This window comes from Phoca vitulina, unplaced genomic scaffold (genome assembly GCF_004348235.1).
Source record: "Phoca vitulina isolate PV1807 unplaced genomic scaffold, GSC_HSeal_1.0 scaffold24, whole genome shotgun sequence".
NCBI classification, from domain to species: domain Eukaryota; kingdom Metazoa; phylum Chordata; class Mammalia; order Carnivora; family Phocidae; genus Phoca; species Phoca vitulina.
In genome coordinates this window covers 3,432,154-3,454,418 of record NW_022589727.1, presented here as the reverse complement: position 1 = coordinate 3,454,418, position 22,265 = coordinate 3,432,154, and positions in this window count along the sequence as shown.

The window sequence follows — 22,265 nt, the reverse complement described above, 5'->3', positions numbered from 1 at the left end:
TACCCATGAATCACCGGGGCCTTACATGTAGAAGATGCCCAGTAAATGTCTATAGGTGACAATGCTGTCAGATACAACTTTTTGGATTAAGTTTACTAATATCTTCAGGACTGCAAGGATTCCATTCATCATCAATAGATGTGGCAGATTTAGGAAAAATTCCTTTGCAGCCAAAGGAACCAGCTTCTACTCAGGATGCAACCTCAAGACCCAGTGATACATTTTCAGAGAAGAATTTTAAAGCTGTCTTTGCTATTTCAGAATTCCAAAGTAAATACTCAGAGAAACATCTCATTTTAAGGAACACCCGCCCCCTAACCTTACTTAGAATCTAGCAATTGGGGATGTTCAAGCACATCCATCTAAGCTACTAGTTCTCAAAAATGCAGTGCTTCTCAGAAATGCAGATTACTGACCCCACAGCAGGAGACCATGAAGAATCTGTTCAAGGTGAGTCTGATGTGAGTAATTCATGCTGAAACAAACATCAATCGAGTCTCTTTATAAGTCTCTTTGAATCACTGGGGCAATTAGAAAAATCATAACACTACTGTCCAACCCAAAGATTCTAATTTAATCGGCTCATGGAGCACTCCTCCCATCATCTTTTTAAAAGCCCCTAGGGTGGTTCTAAAAGGCAGTGAGGGTTAAGAATAATTTCCCTCAATGTCCATGCTTTCTGACAGCCAGCACTATCTCTCTGGAAAGAATTTCATTACCTAAAACCCAGCAACATCTATCTCTGTGGAATCAACACTCTTAATTGGGTAGGTGCTTAAATAATGAAAGACAACTTCATGGAAAGGGGCTGCTGAGGTATAAGGTGCCCCCAGGAGAAAGCAGCCTTGAGAATCCAGCCTCCTCTATCACAAATTAAGCCCTGGGGAACTAGTGTGACTGTTGTCCTTGATCTAACTACAGCTGTACCCTCTTCTGCCACCACTGAATGATCCTAGGCCTGCTGACCACACCCCTGACCTTCCTACTTTCTGTTATCTTTGTCTTCAGGGCTTCATCTTTGCACAAATTCAGGAGGACGATTAAATTATGTAGTCCCAAAGGTTGATCAGGCAGTGGGCTTTTTTTTTTTTTTTAACCTCCTATACTAGTCCTCTCAAGCTTTTACTTAGAAATTCTAACCTCCTTAGCAGGTCTCCCACAGGTTATTGAACCCATCTTGTCTGAGTCCACCAGGGGAGGGAAGGCTGGCCAGTCTTTGCCCCTTCCTCTAACTTTGCTTGACCGACCATAAATCAGGTCATCACTCCTTCAGACCTAAACTACTGCTAATATATCTAAACTTGTCCCTTTGACTTCGACTTCTCTTCCAACCTACATCTTTTTCCATTAGTCAAACTTATTAAAACACTACCTTTTATTACATCTCTAGGTTTCTCAAAAATCACTGAGGCCCTGTTTAACTATATATGCTAAAGTCATACTCTCTTTGTAGCCTGAAAGTTGATACTCCTTTTATGGAGACTCATTCTGTTCTTCCAACCAAGACTTTCCTGAAAAAACTGTGGCCTCATTCCTACTGTCCATCAGAAACACTGAGGTTCATCTTTCCTCACTCACATGTTTGCCCCTTGAAGAACATTCCTTCCCTTGTGCCTGATAGAGTGTTACTAATCCTTCAAGACTCTGGTCATGGTCCACCTGCTCTATAACACCTCTGATCCCATTTGCCCCCAGTGACTTTTTAAGTCAAATAACACTTGTTTTCTTACCATTTATTTGACTTACAATACTGTATTCTGTGTTCAGTTCTCTGGACTTGGCCCTAGTGATTTGCTTGATCCAATGTTTTGTTGGCACTAATATATACTGAGGAAAAAATTTCTAACTCACTAATTGGCAAAGACTATATAAAAGTTAAGCCAAATAAAGTTCTGGGGACACTTGTAGTTAAAGCTAAAAGAAAATGTTATGGCTGTATGATAATATATTTTCATCTGTTATTATTCAAGGCCCAAATGGAGAGTCTAACCAGGACATGTGTTTTTCTAAACAAAGGAAGCTGACCTCATGCAATTACCTTTCCTCTCTCTATGCCCACACTGGGCCCAAGGAGATGTCTGAGTTCAAACACACAAAAAGTGCTTTGAAATGTCACTTGTTCACATCTGAGAAAATACTGCCTTCTTTGCCCCCTACCAGTGTAATCAACTGTAATTTCAAATCAATATCTTGCCTCACCACAGATTGCTTTGTGCATCCAGTCTTCTTCTTGTTCTTTTTCTGCCTCATTACTTATCTCCTTCACCTACTGATATTAGTTGCTCCAGATACTAATGCAATTTTCCTGGCAGTGTAAAGTAGATTCAGCTACTTGACAGTCAGATCTGAGTTTTCCAGCATGTTATAGAAAACATTTATTTTCTGGTTATTTGTTCTAGACTTTCAAGTACATTATTAAACTCAGAAAATAGGGACTCATCTTCATATTGAGGTGGGGATGCTGCTCTAGATTAAAAGATTTCCACTGATCCCCCATGGAGTCATTTCAGGGTAAAAGAGTATCTAACTCTAACATTTTAGGACATACTGGGGATAAGTCGAAAAAAGGATTATCTTTTGCTAAATTGATTTTCTGCATTTGCATTATTTACTATTGTCTAAATATGTATGGAAACAGTGCCTTTCCTTCCTTGAAAATTTTCTCATCCACTTCTCAAGTTTTATTGTGGTCTTGAGGTAATTTGGCATTTCTTAACACTGATATTGTCTTTCCTGAGATAAGTTCTTCCTTTTCCTCCATATAACCAAATCCTACCTCTCAACAAGATCAGCTCATTCCTGCCTCCTTCATGAAGTTTTCCCTGATTACTCTATCTTTCATTCATTTTTTCCTTATCACAAACTCTGTAGTTATTATGGGTCTTCTCTCAATCCCAGGGTTTAACATTTGATCATGCTGCCTTATCTTGTTCTCTGTCACATACTTTATGTCTGTTTTTCCATCTGAACTATGTTTTGCTTATCCAATCATCAGTCACAATTCTGTCAAATCAGTATCTGTTGACTTTGTGCATTGGTACATAGCTCTATAGTTATTATACTAAATTAGCACTATTATGCTTTATATTTATTTCATGCCCCTTAAATAAATAGTAAGCTCACTGAAGGCAATACATTTATTTCTTAAATATCTCCTCAATCCTACTGATTTTTCTTTCCCTCCACTGCTCTACCTTCATCTAGACTACATCATCTCTCATCACGAGAATCACAACAGCCTTCTAGAAGGTTTACCTATACCTATCTCCTATATTCCCCATCTTGTCTCTGGAGGAAAATTCAGAAACAAATTTCACTCTACTCCCTTCCGGTTTAAAACACTTGATGGATAACATGAATGAAACTTGAACACATTCTAAGTAAAATAAGTCAGACATAAAAGGACAAATATTGTATGATCCACTTATATGAGGATCTAAGGTAGGCAATTTAATAAAGACAGAAAGTAGAATGGAAATTGCCAGGGGATGAGGGAAGGAGGGAATGGAGAGTTACTATTTAATGGGTACAGAGTTTCTGCTTGAGATGATGAAAATGTTCTGAAATGGATAGTGTTGGTTGTACAACATTGTGAATGTGCTTAATGCTACTGGAATGCACACTTAAAAATGGTTAGAATGCCAAATTTTATGTTATATGTACTTTATCGCAATATAAGTTTATTAAATAATTAATTAACAACAATAACAAAAAACTCAGAGGTCTTCCCAAACTTTTAGGATAAAGAACATACACCTTGTCATAACCTTAAACCCTAGATGGACTGGGCTCTATGTACCTCTACAGTCACCCTCCATCTCTATACTAAAGAGTCTGTGGATCACTTCTAGTCTGTCAAATATGCCTTGCTCCTTTCCATCAAAGAACCTTGCCACATAATGCTATTTCTGGAACACTGCAAACAGCACTGTTCTGAACACTGCCAGCTCTGTGGTAGCCAGCACAAATCACTGTTCCATTAGTACTATCTCAAAGAAGTCTTTCTTGAGCACCCATTCCAGATTAAACCCCTCTATGACCCACACTTTGAGCACCATGTCACTTCCCTTTGTAGCCCTGGTCACAGCTGTAATTGCATTTTCACTGGTGTACTATCAGTATCAATACCATTGAGTACTGACTGATTCTTCCCCTAGATGGTGAGTGTCAAAGAATGGTAGAGATATCTCTGATTTTGCTTCCAGTGTAGTGTCTGCCATATGGCAGAAGCTCATTAAATATATATTAAATGAGTGAAGCCAAAGATTTTATCATATGCTCCTTCTTTTTTTCTGTGGAAGCCCTAGCTCTTGTTGGTATGACAGCAAGTAAATCACTTTTATTGGATCTGATTTTTCAAAATATAAAATAAGATATATAGAACAATATTTTTCTTCTAACTCCTAAAAGTGAGATATAGAACTGTTTTTTGGGGGGTAGAGTCTGCTTCTTGATCTCACTTCTCAGGCAAAAGCTACAAAGAAAAGAAAGGGCATTCCCAGCAACTTGTCTGCAACCAGAAGTTTGTGCATAAGGCACAATGCTCCCAATAGTCATAATTGTAAAGTATTAACAATGGCTACAGCAATGCCTAACACACACATATTGTTTATTACATGCAAGGAACTCTTTTAGTTGTCATGACAATGTTGTCAGGTTATTGCCACTAGTAATGAGCAGAGCTAAGATTTAAATGCACAAGCTTAGATCTAAGTCTGGAAGAGAAAAACATTTATCTATGTATCTCTTTCCATTCAACAGTGTTTGGGCATATATGAAAAGAATACATAAAATGAAGCAAATGTGTTGAGAATGTTTTCTTTTTTTTTCTTTTTTTAAAGATTTTATTTATTTATTTGAGAGAGAGAGAATGAGAGAGAGCACACGAGAGGGGTTAGGGCCAGAGGGAGAAGCAGACTCCCTGCTGAGCAGGGAGCCGATGCGGGACTCGATCCCGGGACTCCAGGATCATGACCTGAGCCGAAGGCAGTCGCTTAACCAACTGAGCCACCCAGGTGCCTGAGAATGTTTTCTAACTCACCATGTAATTCCATTGCATTTTAAAGAATTATTGCTTATCTAACTCAATTATGAATTAATCCATTGTTCAGAAATAAATATTAGAAAATATATTAAGCACCTAATATATGCCTAGCAACTGTGGGCTAGGAATAAAGCATATACCTAATCTCTACCTTCAGTGAGCTTATAAAACAAAGCTGGACAAATTGGATTCTCACATGTGAAACAATTAGAACATACAACAATATATTGTAATATATGACCAAATGTCACATGCAAGGTACCATATATGGAAGGTTTGCAAACACAACCTATGATCTTAGTTTTATAACTTTGCCTTTGTATAATATCACATTACCTGTGCAACATGGATACATTTCTCTGTCTTTGTCTCAGTAACACTGCACAAGTATTCATGCCAAAAACTTAATTTTTAAATCCTTAATGAAAAGCACTCAACAAATATAAAAGATTGCAGGCTGGAAAATCTACTGTGGCAGTTCTATTTTCTACACATCTACATTTTGAATTTTGATATCCATTCTTGCATTTCCCAAGATCAGGAAGCGGGTGGCAAGACCTTTTCCACATTTCCGAAATAAAGTCATCCACAATTAAAATGGTTTACTGGAAACAGATGGACTTCCCGCAGAGATTAACCCAATTATCTTTGGTTTAAGAGCCAGAAAAAGCCATAAGACCATTATCTTACTAGACAAGAATTTTATCGTGATGCCAATCTCATTACATGAGTGAATGGAGGTGTTTAGTGATAGTTTTCCTGCATAAATATTCTTAATAGATTTAGTTTTTCAAACTCTTGGCTGCTCATTATTTTCAAATGAAAGAGCTTGACGGATGAATGGTGTTGTGCATTACAGAAAGCCAGAGACTCTACTACATGTAGTTCCCTCTGCAAAAATAAGGGAACTACCCTCAGACAGCAAGAAGAGCTTCAATACTATATATCCTCTTAAAAATATTCAAACTTGTGTTACCTGTATTTCTCTTAGGAACAAAGCTTATAGAGCTCAGATATTTTTTGTATTTGTAAAATACAAATATTTTAACATTAATAGGCCAATCCTAAAACTATTTGAAACTTTGAGGTTTCCCTTAAGGAAAGAGAATTTTTAAAAAATTTTTTTATTGTTATGTTAATCCCCATCATTAGTTTTAGATGTAGTGTTCCATGATTCATTGTTTGTGCATAACACCCAGTGCTCCATGCAGAACGTGCCCTCTTTAATACCCATCACCAGGCTAACCCATCCTCCCACCCCCCTCCCCTCTAGAACCCTCAGTTTGTTTTTCAGAGTCCATCGTCTCTCATGGTTCGTCTCCCCCTCCGATTTCCCCCCCTTCATTATTCCCCTCCTGCTATCTTCTTTTTTTTTTTTTCTCTTAACATATATTGCATTATTTGTTTCAGAGGTACAGATCTGAGATTCAACAGTCTTGCACAATTCACAGCGCTTACCAGAGCACATACCCTCCCCAGTGTCTATCACCCAGTCACCCCATCCCTCCCACCCCACCCCCCACTCCAGCAACCCTCAGTTTGTTTCCTGAGATTAAGAATTCCTCTTATCAGTGAGGTCACATGATACATGTCTTTCTCTGTTTGACTTATTTCGCTCAGCATAATACCCTCCAGTTCCATCCACGTCGTTGCAAATGGCAAGATCTCATTCCTTTTGATGGCTGTATAATATTCCATTGTATATATATACCACATCTTCTTTATCCATTCATCTGTTGATGGACATCTTGGCTCTAAGGAAAGAGAATTTTTGCTCCCATTTTTTTTGGAGGGTGGGGGGATGGGGCTGTGGGTGCAAATTGTTAGAAATGAAAGGCTAGGCTCATAAAGAGTATTCTTTATGTTTGTCTTCATATATTCAATAAATATGCATATTTATATATCTGATCAAGTATATATGAGGTAGGAGAAAAAGCCTGTGTTTCATATCAAAAGGGAGAATTGATTTGTTTTTAACGTGATAAGATGAGATGACCAAGCATAAAAGAGAAGCAACTCTGCATCTAACACTGATCCTTCAATAGGGGAACAAGAATACACTGGCCCTTTAAGAACTAAGACATGAATAAGTTTTTGTACCATCAAGCAGCCGATTTCTAGTTGTGATAGTACTACAACAGGCAGAATTTCTATGTCAGCATTTCTAAAACTGGTGCCATTAATACCAATTACATAGAGTTTTGTAAGTACCAAATAAGATAATGCCTAAATATTTTACAAAATATAAAGTGATACTGTAAATGGTTGATGTTGTTGGAGTGATAGATAATTCTCTCCTTCCCCTCCCTCAGGGCTTGCTGATCCATTGGGTATAGTAGGCACAGTGGCTAAGGTACATGACACTTTTAGGGACCAGGGAAATGTATAATTGCCATTTATTTTAAATCAGAAGAAAAATGAATATAACAATAATAAATATACAACAATGAATCTGTCCTAGGTTAGTATATTCATTTTATACCAACAGAGTCAATAAATATAATGCATATTGTTGGTCAATTGTTTTTTTTTTTTTTTTTTTTTATAAAATGGAGGAAGAGGCTCACAAAGGCAAACATATTTAGGGCGCAAAAATGTGGGACCCTGACCTCACTCTATTTGAAAATGATTATATATATGTGGAGCAGTCCTACTTCTTTTTTTTTTTTTTTTAAGATTTATTTATTTATTTTAGAGAGAGAGTTTACAAGCAGGGGGAGGGAGAGGGAGAGAATCTCAAGCAGACTCCCTGCTGAGCGTGGAGCCTGATATGGGCTGAATCTCATAGTCCTGAGATCATGACCTGAGCCAAAATCAAGAGTTGGATGCTTAACCTACTGAGCCACCCAGGTGCCCCTGGAGCAGTCTCACTTCTGAACCTCTCAGAATTGGTATATTTCTTTCAGCCTGGGATGCAGAAGAGTCAGATGTGAAAATTCTGCATTCACACCTGGAGTGAGGGCAGAAACACACACCAGCTTTTCCAAAAATGTAGGTAAGAAGAGTTCTCCCTGAGAAAGTCTGATGGTTCTTGTCTCTAAGTAAGAGTGGGACCAAAAGGATAATTCATTCATTCTTTTTTGAATCATGTAACTTTCTTAGAAACACTTGACCTTTCCTGGCCAAGGATTCTCCATTTGTTTATTTGTTTAAAGTTTAAAATGAGGACTAGATAGTTAATGACAGTTTGATTTTGATTGCTTTCTGTTTCCATGTCGGTTTCACTGGTGCTTTGAAATGAGTCTGTGAAGTTTTCCCAAAACTATCTAGTATCTGTCCACTATCTACTATCTGTCTGCTCTCTCCTACCTATCCATCCATCTATTCATCTCTTTCTCTCTCTTACTCTATATTTATTTACCTATCCATGTATGTCCATCTATGATTTAACGATCTATTTTCTTTTCCTGGTTTAATGTAGAGTGATACGTAAGAAATAAAATAAAAAATATTGCACAATACCAAATATAGATATATTTTCTAAAAAAAACTCATGTACTCCCCAAATAAAACTAAAAATTTTAAAATTTAGTGGATGTTTACATTTTTAAGGTGATAGATGAAACACATAAAATGGGTAATTATGGAAGAGATGAAAGGGGACAGAAGACACAGGAAAAAAATCAAAATATAACAAGATCAGGTTCTTACATTCTTGCATCACAAATAAATGAACACTGTATAAGTTTTAGTGTCTATACTGGGTCTTGAGAATAATAAGAGATAGTATTGTGAGTCAGAATGGGTAAGGATTACTTCAGAAAGAATGCAGAATTTGAATTATGTCTTGAAGGAGAACTGCAATATGTGGGCATAAAAGGAGAAACAAGATATGATTCATGAAAGGGAAGACCAGAGCAAAATCTGAGGGGTGGGTCAGTGTAAAGAAGGTTCGGGGGCAGTTACTAAATGTATTGCCATTCCAAGTATGAAAATGGAGCCCCAGGTACACTGTGGACAGTGAGAGTGGCATTAGAAAGGGCTTGTCATCATTGTGAAACCATAGGGCTTTTTCAAATAGAGCTTTTGTGGACAGACACATAGATAATGGGGATGTTAAAATGGGCCATGTCTCTTTTCTGAAGGAAAAGGGAAAAAAATCTGCAATCCTTCCTCTCCTCTTGCTATAACAATTCAGGGAAAGAAAAGAAGTCTATCATTCAACTGATTCCAGGGAAAAAGACAGGCAAGGTCATGTCCTCTCACACAGAGAGATACAGCTGCAGAGAGACCTGGCCTGTGATCTGCTCCCCATTAGGGTGGTGTGGCTTCTCTTAATAGGGCCCTGATCGTTTTTCAAGTAGCAAATCTGTCCAGCAGAAGGCGGTGAGCTATTGTTATCATTTATTCTGATCCATGGAACCCAGTTGATAAAAAGGTTAGAAATGCCACCTCCAGACATGTACTACATCAGATGTGCTTAAAACTGCAATTCAGACAGAGCTCCAAATAGTTTCTGCCTCTCCTGTCATCTCTTGGGCAGGAATAATAACCTACAATAACAGCAACCTTTTTTGCTTCTAGGTTAGTACTAAAGGAATGAATATAATTTACAACCTATTTAGAAATACACATATCTACATACAATAGCAATACAATAGGATACCTATAAAGATATTGAGCTGATCAATATGAATTAATTCAGGATATTATGAGAAATGAAATAATCAGGAAAAGGAAGTAAGAAAGAATAGACTTTTATTTAAATTTCACAGATTTTATGTTCTAGTCTCATCCTCTCATATTTTTTTTCTTTAAAACACACTGACCTCTCTTAAACCTTAAATTATTAACTACTTAGATATATATATTCCACTGTACACAATCAATATATTTTCTAGGTATTAATTAGTATTTTCTAGTTTATAATCACATTCTCTTTCTCCCAAAACATTTCCTAAATCCAAGAACTTGTATTATAAATTATCTTTATTATGATTCCTGGAGATAGGAATAGGCAAAAATTGAGGCCTACATAATATATTTTTCTACAATATCACATATTCATTTCATAAGAATTTATTCCTAATTTATAATGTTGTCTAGGTCCATTTAGCATGAATATTATGCTGAATTCTGCACTATCTTGTCATTCCTTGAAGAACATATACTCCAATGGCTAAGACTAGACTAATAAAGTAGAACAGAACTATATAATGGGCGCCTGGGTGGCTCAGTTGGTTAAGCGACTGCCTTTGGCTCAGGTCATGATCCTGGAGTTCCGGGATCGAGTCCCGCATCGGGCTCCCTGCTCAGCAGGGAGTCTGCTTCTCCCTCTGACCCTCTCCCCTCTCATGCTCTCTCTCTATATCTCATTCTCTCTCTCAAATAAATAAATAAAATCTTAAAAAGAAAAAAAAAAAGAACAGAACTATATAAGAGAACAGGCAATAGATTGAAGGCTTATGAGAACACACACAACCACCTGATTAACAAGAAAGCAACCAGTGTAATCAGATTGCCCAGTAAACTGACACTTTCTGATTGGTATTGTTGCTCCACAAAATGTGAATAAAGAAAGAAGCTGACAAAAGAAAAGAAATACAGAAATAAAAGAAAAAGGAAATAATGTTCTGTTGTGAGCACACAGCTTGCCCAATCTTGGACACATTCTCTATTTCTGCAGAGATGTGAATTGGACGTTAAAAGCACTAATCCTCAATTCCAATGGGGTCTTTGGTCAACTAGGATTCAGTTACCTTAGGTAGACTGGTCAACCAAGGCCTCACAATGAAATCAGATTCTTGAGGGAAGAATATATAAAACAATAGTTGAAATCCAGTTTAAACAAACAAGTAACACAAGCCCCAAACAAACCAAAACAATATAAACAAGACAAGGGCAGCCAGCAAGTAAAAACATTGAAAATAATAAATAGGGTGGAAACAGATACTCATTCATATATACAAGAACTGGATACCAACCTGTGATCTCTGCCTAACTGTGAAGAATTTTCTTTCTCAGGAGCTGGATCCGGCTAATACACCCTAAGGAATTTTCTGGAACAGAAGCTTCCATGTTTCTGACTCCATGGTTTTGTTGGTGATGGGGGTAGTGGTAGCTTGTGTGGTTTGTTTTATTTGTTGTTTATTATTGTTTTTATTTTTTATTTTTATTTTATATCTGGCTGTTAGAATTCTGTATTGTGGGATTCTACCCCCAGAATGTTAGAGGGCAGAACACCCAGCATGGAAGTGATGTTGGACGCTAAGGAGCTTTCAGATGCCAGTTGATATAATCCCTGAAGGTTTTATTAGTTTCCACAGGAAGTCAGTCAATTCCTACATTATTCTGGCTTACCTCCAGTGGTATCTGCTAGAATAATACAGGATTATGCCAGTTAGGTTATATATAAGATTTAATCACTTAACCATGGTAAAGCACTGTGAATGTAAACTAGAAACCTATTATGATAGGTTTGTATTGAGTGGGTAGCCATGGAAATAATAAAGGAAGGAAGAGACTGTATATACCCCCAAGTTATAATGAGAATATTTGATATTGTTTTTCTTTTTTTGTGAGTGTTTAAGGAAACATACAGGAAGTAGTAAATCCAAGGTTTGGGGCTGAGACAACCTGGAGAAAGCCAACAACAATGACTGAGGAAAATCAAGAAGAGCTGATATGTTCAGAATATAAGCAATTCTGTCTTGTGATTGATGTCAAACTAAGAGATACAAAAATACACTGGGAATGAAGCTTAAGAAATTACAATGGGAATGGAAATTTTGAAGAAAATTTAGAAAAAAAATTATGAAGAAAGCTAAATTTGATCAGATATGTGAAAGAAGGAAACTTGATATGCAGCTTGAAAGTTATGTAAAACTCATGTATGCTGTCTTAGAGTCAGAAGTGAACCAAGCTTATTAGGGACTGGGAGTCACAGTATTCTTCACTATAAACTTTTCCTTCATTGAATCCTTTACCGAATCAAAACTGGAGTAAAGAGAGGTAGAGACAAGACCTAGTCAGTTAGGAGATGATAGTAAGAAGAGAGCCTCCATGGTCTGATGAGGAGATTGTTCTGTATGAAAACCTAGAAATACCTAAATCATTAGCAAAGTTAAAAACTAAAGTCATCAAATAACATATAATTTTTCCATTTTGTGTGTTGGATGAAGGGGAGAGAGACAGGAGCTTTGTAAATGGCTATGAAATAAATTAAAATTTTGTTACATTTTAGGTATACTTTTTAAAATTTATATGACTAGTTATATCATATTAATAAATGTTTTCCATCAAAAGTGAGACACATAGTCCTGGGGTCAGAAGAAAGCATCAAAACAAATATTTCTGAGTTAGATTCTTGGCTTTACCAATGACACCTTCTACTACCTTGGAAAAGTCATGTAGATGGCTGGCCTCCATTTGTGATAAGGTAATAAGAACAATAATACATACTTAGAAAACTCTCATGAGTGTTTGAAGAACTAATTAGCTAATATTTGCCAAGTACTTTGAAGATGGGAAGTGCTAAATAGTATTACTATGCCATGCTTGTTGAAGACTAATGAGCTCAGAGGGAGATGGTCCCACCAAATATAAGCTTTCTAGAAACAGCATAGCATCCTTCCTCCTCTCCAAGTAGGAGATGAGAATAACATGCATAAATCATCTCATCAACCACCTGAAACATGGTAGGTGCCCCTGAAATTGTAGCAATTATCACCATCACCATCACTATCCTCATCACCTTGCTCTGCAATCAATGTCCTACTGATGCTGGAATTTGTGTGAATCCAGCTGTTGAAATAATCAATAAGGTATGCAAGAAAAAGAGCAATATTTTTTGAAAACAGAAAAAAGTCTTTAATAAATCAACTCATTTTATCTCAATAATAAATAAATTTATCGTTTTCTACACTTAGAATCCAGAGTTCTGACTGACAGGGGTAATTGACATCTATGTTGGCATTCTACAGATACAGCCTGCGGCATATTTTATTCTATAGCCCATAGCATTTTGGTAAGATTTTAAAGTACTTTAGGAATTAGGTCTATATTGCTATGTCCATCACTTTAGAAGACTGTGGACCTGAACTCTTGCACAAAGTGCAATGCACAAAGTGAAGAAAAACAGATTACTGGTGCTGGGAGATTCCCCAATCTCCAGACTGTAAGCCCCATCTGAGGACTGATCAAATCAGACATTGTGTTGATTACTGACCACAGATTTTTTTCTCTCTCACAATCTGGCTCCCTCTTCCACTATTCAAGACACTCACTGTCTGTTTTTTGAAGCTTACAATACCCTTAGGTGTAAAATATATTTTTCTCTTTTTTTCTAATTTGCCATCATTCTCAATCTTCCTGTGCCCTTAAACATCTTTTTTTATTTCTTTCTCTGACATTTTTGTTTCTATCCCCTTTCCTTCTCTGTTTCTTCCCATGCTTTAATATATACATTTCCTAAATATCTATCCCTGCTCCATTTTTTATCCTTCTGCACTGACTATATAAAAAATATAATCCATTCTTAAAAACTTAAACTCACCTCTATGGGAAATGCTACAACACTAAGCTATTTCTTGAACTACATTCTAATATTCCACAAGAACTCTTTATCTAGGACACTTTGCAAACTTTTTCAACTCAATACATTTAAGAGCGAATATATAATTTTTACCTACAAACTCTTGCTTGCACATTCCCTTTCTATATAATGACACAACACTCCTTCCAGGATCTCAGATTTATTTATTTATTTTTTAAAAGATTTTATTTATTTATTTGAGAGAGAGAATGAGATAGAGAGAGCATGAGAGGGGGAGGATCAGAGGGAGAAGCAGACTCCCTGCTGAGCAGGGAGCCCGATGCAGGACTCAATCCCGGGACTCCAGGATCATGACCTGAGCTGAAAGGCAGTCGCTTAACCAACTGAGCCACCCAGGCTCCCAGGATCTCAGATTTAAACTCTCATCTTTGTATCATTTGATTTTTCCCTCCCCTTCTCTATAACTTTGTCTCCAATTCAATACCTTCAGCCTTCCTAAAATATCTCCCACTCATTGTCTGCTTTCCATTTTAACCACCTGCGTAACATTATCACCTCTTTTTTACTTGCGTCGTTTCAGTGGTTTCCTGACTGGTAAACCTACTTCCAATCACTGTGCAGTTCTATTTATCTTATGCTTTGCTCCCATATTAATCTTCCTCAACGGGGAACTTTTTTCTTTTAAGATTTTTTTTTTTTAATTTATTTTACAGAGAGAGCAAGAGAGCACAAGCAGGGGGAACAGTAGAGGGAGAGGGAGAAGCAGGCTCCCCGCCGAACAGGGAGCTCGATGCGGGGCTCGATCCCAGGACCCTGGGATCGTGACCTGAGCCGAAGGCAAACGCTTAACCATCTGAGCCACCCAGGCGCCCCCTCAATGGGGAACTTTAACTGTGTTGTTCCTTCTGGCTCAAAAATGCCATGGGCTTCTATTACCTTTGTTCTTAATTTGCCTTCCATATACCCTTTGCTCTAGCCAAACTAAACTCTTTTCTGTATCCTGGAACTCCTCAGGGTTGTGGCCATTCTGTGCTTTTCTCTTGGTGTTCTACCTTCTTAGAATTTTCTATCCTCTTCTTTCTCTACATCTCAATTCATATTCATTCTTCAAGGTCATGCTCAAGAGCCACCCTCCCCGAAAGTCTACCATATCTACTCATTGGGAAATAATGACTCTTCTAAAAAGCCTGCTGGGTAGCCTTGGCTATTCTAATGTAACCACAGTAGTAAATGTCCTTAGTCTTTTTTAAGAAATTGGGAGGGGGTGTCTGGATCTTTTTTTCCAAGGGTATGGACTGGATGTACCTCTCTTCATTTGCAGTTGCATAATTCAAATGCAGATCTAGGTTTTGGTTAGGATTATAAAGTGTAGACTGTTTAGCTTGCTTAGATCTAGGTTTTGAAATCTAGATATATCTAGCCTAACCAAAAAGAGGGTGTTCTCTTGAGTAAGCAAATCCCCAGAAAGCAATGTATACTTGTTTGATTATACTTGTTCTCTCTGTGAATGTACCTTTCCCAGTGTTCTTGTCAAGACAGTGATGGTAGTAGTGCTGGCAATGTCATGGAGGGGAAGGGAAAGGAAGAATAGGTGTGAGATGTCAGATTATTTGGTCCAATGTAAACTTTTCTCTTCTTGGCTTTCTGCAATTTAGTATCATCCTAAAATAATAAATATCCCCGGCACTCATCTAGAGGCTCTATTGTTATTTCTTGATAATGTGGAGTGACAAGCATGCGGTAATGGGAAAAGACATGACTGGTGTAGATTAAATCTTCAATAAATAATTGCCAAATAAATTAAAACTTCCCCATTAATTTTTTCACTGTGGTTAGGGCAAGAGCAAACAAGACCTGGAAAACGACACTGGATTACCATAAAATGAAGCAGTTGGTTACCCCAAAAATATCTACTATTTTGGATGCGTTCTCCTTTTTGGAATAGGTCAATGTAGCTTGATCCTTTCAATATCAATTCTTCTAATACACTTTTTCTTGGTTTTTCATTTGTCTCAACTATCGAAGGCTCTTTGCCTCCTTTATTTGGCATGGGAGGCTCTCTTACCACAGGAAATTCGCAAATTTCAAGTTACTTTTGTGTCATGATCCTCTTTACCCTAGAGTAATTCATTCTTCCACAGGACATCAAAATGCATAACTCAATAAATTGTGTCTTTATATGTTATATATAATACATATATACACACACGTATACACATACATATATGTGTATAGGTATGAAATATACATATATATACACACATATGAATGTCTCTGTATATATACATAAGCCAGTAATTTTTCTGGAAAAATTATTGACCTATTAAAATTTCACAAAATTCTGTGTCTGAAATAACGAAGGAAGTAGAAGTGGGACAGTGGGTGATAGGGGTTTCTTCCACCACTATTAGAAGAGCAGCCTACCACACAGGTGGTAAAATAAATTTGGACGGCCCCTGAGCATTCAGTATTTGTTCAATTTATCATAATTATAATAACACCTGGGTCCAATGATCATATACGCAACCACAGAATCTGGTGGGGTAAGAAATGCTTCTGTCACCATTTGGAGGATTTCACACCAATCTTAAAAGATTTTACAGAACCTAAACCAACTCTCTTGTTTTACAGATGAAACAGGGGGCCTGAGATGTAAAGTGACTACCTTAAGGCCACACAGCCCATTAGTAGCAAGTCAGGAGTACAGAACTGGAAACTATCCTGAAGTGCAGGCCTGTGCTATTCTCAAGGCAGTTTATTAAATTTAGAGTAACCAAATAGGATTGGCTGTGGTCATGTGGTTCTAAACACTAGTATCACTGAACTTCTATTCAGGAGAGATGACCTGGGTAATTGTCATGCACCTGGGCCTTTCTTTGCACACGCTATTCATGACACCTGCATTTCCTTACATCCCTTTTCTGCCTGATGAATTACAAGAAATTCCCCAAGTCCTAGGTCTAATACCCTCTCCTCTCTGAAGGCTCCCTAGATTTCTAAGACAGAATCCATTGTTCATCCCTAGTGGTTTCATAGCCCTGCTTGACAATTCTACTGTGATATTGTGTCATTATGATTTGTACTTGTATCTACTGTACTAATGGACTTTCAAATCCTTGAGATCAGAGGCCTTGACCATCACATTTATTCATTTCTGTAACTAAACTCTGGCTAGTACAGAGCAACTGCCCAAAGTATATTTGCTAAATGAAAGCAAAATTAAAAATGAGAATAATTAAAAGAGATTTTTATTATTCTATTATTCTGCCACATGGTTTGTCTGATGCACTCGTATTCATAGACTGCAAATCTAAGCCACTAATTGGGAGTTACTGGTGGAGGAGTAAGGGGGAGAAATGCCTATTTTCTTTCTTTTTTTCTTTCCTCTTCTATTCTTTTCTGGTATACTTCTTAGAAGTGGACCAGCATGAATGTTAAGAGATTAGAGGAACACATGAAAAGATTCGGGTCATATCTTCATTATGTTTGACAAATCCTTTGCACTTTCTGTTTCTCAGTTTCCCAAAGTCTCAAATGGGAATAATGCTAATGTCTCAAAGATATATAATGAAGGAGAAATTAGGTATTATACATGAGGCCATTTAAAAATATAAAGAAGCAATGCTCATTAGGCTATTGTTAAGATGACCAAGACTGTAATGATGATAATGGTACTCCAGAAGATGAGGAAAAAGGTATGGATCTGAACCTCTAGCGCTACCCTTTTGATTCAGCACTAAAATTTCATCAAATGGTTTTACTGAATGTCACTGCCCAAGAACTTCTGGTTTCTTTAGTTATCAGCAGTCCCCACTATCATTTAATATTTCATCTTGTTCAATCGTTGTCTTGTGAACATGCAGAAGTTGTCATTTTCTACAACAGACACTGGTAAGAATTTGGGCTCTGAACAGGGCTGTAAATTCCACCTTTATCACTTACTTGGCTCTGTAACTATATGTAAGCTAAAAAAAAAAAAACCCCAAACCAAAAACAAAAACAAAACTCATTAAATCTTAGACATTATCTGTCAAATGGGAGTAATAATCAAAGACGCCTTATAGGGTTCTTTTTATAGTAAAATGAAATATTGGTGGTTTTTTATAACACTTGGCACCAAAGTAAGTAGTTAAAAGAAATAAATAAAAAGTAAAAGATATTATTAGTTATCCACAACCTTATTAGATATCTAGAAAATCTTCTGTCATCTACCATCATAATAGAAGTTTTAATCTATAACAACATCTTTGAAATACTTGATAGTGAGGAAAGCACAGGATCTGGAAACAGACCCAAGTTCAAATACTGGCTCTCCCTTTTACTAATGTATAAACTGGATAATAAGTGAAATACATACCACATGACATTGTTCAGATAAAATAAGCAGTGTGTGTAAACACTTTGTACAACATCAGGGATATAATAATAATGCTGTGATAAATAGTAGTAATATTTAACATACATGTGGTGAGACTTATTATTCCAACTCTAGTCTAAACACTGTACATATATGAGCTCATTTATTTTGGGCAACAATCCATTTTACAGATAAAGGAACTCAGGAACTGGGAGGTTTAGTAATTTGCCTGGAGTCTCACAGCCAGCAAGTGGGAGATCCATGTTCAAAGCCGGGTCCTCAGACCCAAGAGTCCACGTAGACAGTGAACACTATGTTGTTATCTTCCCAATAAATGATAGCTGTAATTGGTTGAATCTCCTGCAATATTCAAATATTCCTAGGAGGGCTAGCCCCAGCCTAGTTCCTGTTCAGGTAAAGCATTCTGGAGAGTCCCTTATCAGTAGGCATTAGATGGACCTGAAGTAGAGGGCTGCCCAAATGCTCCAGACTTAGGGAGAGATGAAATTGGGGGGGGGTAGGGGTGGGCAGGAACGTGATAAGAATCCAAAAGCGAACTTGGTATTCTAATTTCCCTCACTCTTTACCACTACTTACCCCATAGATTAGAAAGTAAGTGAGAGCCTTTCAGACTGGGACAAAATAATTCTCCTTATAGAACTGGCCTAAGAAGCCATACATCAGCCCCAAGAGCCTGACTCACCCCTGAGATATGGCCATGGACACAGTGGGACCGATTCTCACCTTCTCCATCTGCCCAGACCCTGAACAGTTTATGGAAGAGAAGTGGAGGGGTGTAGGAAGAAAAGGAAAGAGTCGGAAGGTGGCCATAGACCATTTAGAATAGAACATTCCCTGCCTCACTATTCGTGGCTTTTATATTCCCCTATTCCTGCAATTGAAATATTGTTCCTACAATGAAGAGTCCAAGGCAGCTGAACGTGCAGTCTATGAGAGAACAGCAGGCTCTATCCCAGCATGAGCCCAGGCGGCACTGCAGGGTCAGGTCGAGGTCCGTCGGCCCCTTGCCACAGGGGCCAGTGCCTCAGCCACAGTCTCCTGTTTGCTCCAGAGAAACAGGAGCGGTGTGAGTATTGAGGCGGCTTCGACAAAAGGCTGTCCACGGATAGTGCAAACACTGGTCTCCATGATTAATACAGATTTTCAAAATACTCAGTTCTTGAGGGAAAACACATTATTAGTGGTAGGAGTAGACAGAGGAATAATACACTATTTAATTTGAGTTTGCTTTTAGGTTCGAAGCCCATGCACTAGCACAGCGCGTTCTTACTGAGATCTCTTGCTCAGGTTTTCATTTCTTTAGTGATGACCGCTATTCAGTCTATTAAATCTCCTTCCTAAGTCCCAAAACTCATTCGAGGCCTCCATCACTTTCTCCCTCCCCCCTCCTGTCTTCAAATCTACCTTTTTAAAGCCCCTTTTCTTCCATTTGTTCTCTAAACAAAACTCTGCAGCCGTTGCCACACTTCCTTTCCAGATGCTGCTAACAACAAATTATTCCCCACGGGTTTCAGCTAGGATTTCACCCCTGTTCCATTTGGCTCTCAGGACACATTTGTTGAACTCAAAAGCCTTTTAACTGCCTTTTTTTTTTTTCCTCCTCGGGAAAACTCATAACAGCACACTGTTTCTCTCCCCAGAGCAACTGACAGGCCCCAGAAATAATGAAACATTGAAAAAAAAATCTACCAAGCAAAGCTTTGATAGTTGACCTATTTGGTCACTGTCTTTAAGAACAACTTCATATTATTTTTCTTTTCTACTTTTGTTTCATTTAAAGGTCTATATTTATATTCATCTGGTAAATAATAATGATAGGACACCATCTGATCAATACTGAATATACAGTGATCCTGAACTTAACTTCAACTGAATATTGATTTATGTTTTAAAAATCTGAATATTCGCTTATGTTTTATAAATACTCAGCTGTGTTTTAATAACTGTTTTTCCCCCAACGTTCTCACAGTATTGTGGGTAGATAACTCTGCAAAAAGTTTGTTGTTCCTGTTGTTATTGTTATGTATTCATTTTGTTTTATTTTGTTGTTCTGCATTTCAGGTATGGAGCAAAAAAGAAAGCCATAATAAGGAAAGAACTACTTACTTGAATAAGCAATTATTGGAAATAGAGAAGGTGCTGTTCATGTTCACCTTCTGTTGTCATGGATCTGTGCAGCTCCTATTACTTAGCTTTTATTTTCTAACGAAAGCCTCACTCTCAAAATTTTAGCATTCACAATAATTTGCCTATAACTTGGGGGAGGGTTAAAGCACAAAACCCAGCTGTAGACATAATATGGATCTATGGCCACTGGCTTACGGATTCTGATATAGCCAGATATGATCCCTGCTGAGTGACAAATTCAGGGTCTGAGGTCAGTATGGTCAAATACCTGGCCTTTTCTCTGGGTTAGAACATTCAGTCATATATACATGTGTACAATGGGAAATGACAGTATGGTTGTATCTTAAAGAATATTTAATTAAAATATCTGTAACCTAAGCCCCAGAGATTTCCAGAAACGGTATGTTGTTGACCACAGCAGAATGCTTCATAAAGATTGAAAAAAGATTAAGAATGAGAAATTGGGTGTTGTATTCTATATTCTTTTCTTTCTCTTTAATGCAAGCCCCTGGAAAAAAAGAACTGTGACTTCCATGGTCAGTGTTGGCTATTATTTCCATTGAGCCTAGAACAGAGTTCTGTCACAGCCGGCATTCTGTAAGTGTTGATTAACTGACACAAATTAGGAAAACCTGTCAATGGCCAAGATAAAACAGGCAAGTTAATTACCAAAGGCAATAAGTTAGAGCTTCTAGTGGTACAACAGAGCAGAAACTTGCGAGGGGAGTCCCTGATTGCTTTAAGGATTATTAGTCTCTGCCCCTTACTTTGGGTCACATAGAAGCAAAAATAGGGTAGGTGCTCAGCCTACCTTTGGCACAATGACTTTGAAGTTTATCTCAATAATCTTTTTCTAAAGTGAGAGGTCAGATTTTCCTAAAAGACTTTGCAACTTGATACATATTAATTATTACTTATTCTAATGACTTCCCAGCACCAGAAAGTTATAAGAAGACAGACTGAATTAATATAAAAACAACAACAAAAACAAATTTAAAAACATTAAAATGCTTTAAAATATCTTAAGACCTCTCCCTCACTGGAAGCATTCAAATAGAGCATGAAAACCTTATTAGGGGTGAATAGAAGTCTGTGGTATAATGTGGGGTTAAGTAACCTGCAAAATCTTTTCAAAATCCCCCAATTCTATAAGCCCCAATTAGTCCAACCTGAAATACGAATGTTCTATGATATGATTCACCACTCCTTATACCCCCACAGTACAATGGAACTATGTAACCTTCAAAAGTCTTGCTTTCACCCCTTCTTTCTGCTTCATTTACTTGGGAAAAAAAATGGTTCACAATGGCTGACTCCTAAGAAAATGGCCTAGAAGATAAGGAACAAGCAAGTTTTTATGAAGAAATAAGAGATAAATGGAAAGATCTGGACTACGTACTCAAAATTTATTTAACGAACAAATCATTTTACAAACCCCCTGGAACATAAAGTACATAAGAGAATGGTAGATTGATACCCAGGGATGCAGATGATATTAATGTGTTCAGAATCAGGAGCCCATAAAAATATACTTATTCAATCAATTCAAAAATCAGGTAACTACTGAAGACTTTATTAAATAACAGTAACATGTTAGAACCTTGGGACATAGAGATGATTTGAATAGGGTCCATCATTAAGATATCCATAATCTAGTGGGGAAGTAATATATGAAAAAATTTCACTGGAGTATTATATGCTCACCATCATAACCCAAGTGGTGGTAATAGTGTACCTGACATGTAATTGTTGCTCAAAAAATATTTGCTAAATGAATGAAATGCTAAAATTAGGCACAAACATGGTCTTGTGGAAGCAATAGTAAGCCTAATTAAGAGCCAGAGGTATTCTTTAAAATGGAAGCAGTGTTTGAACTGAATCCTAAAGATAAGCTGGAGTTTGATAATAGAAGAGAAAAAAAAGAATTCTGAGCAAAAGGAACACTGTGTGAAAAGGCACAGGAGTTTGAAAGTACACATGAATTAAAATGACAGCAAAAATTTCATTAGACCTGGACCATCGATACAGTAAGGGCAGGGGCCATAGCTGAGGTTAAAGGGATAAGACAAGGTTACCTGGTGAGAGGTCCTGAATAACGTTAAAATTGGATTTTTAGTTGAAATGCAGTGTAGAGTTGTTTGCACATGATTAGGAGCTGCACTGGTCACAGTGAACAGGGGTTAAATCTGTCTAATGCAGCAAGATGGTGGCCATTACAGCTA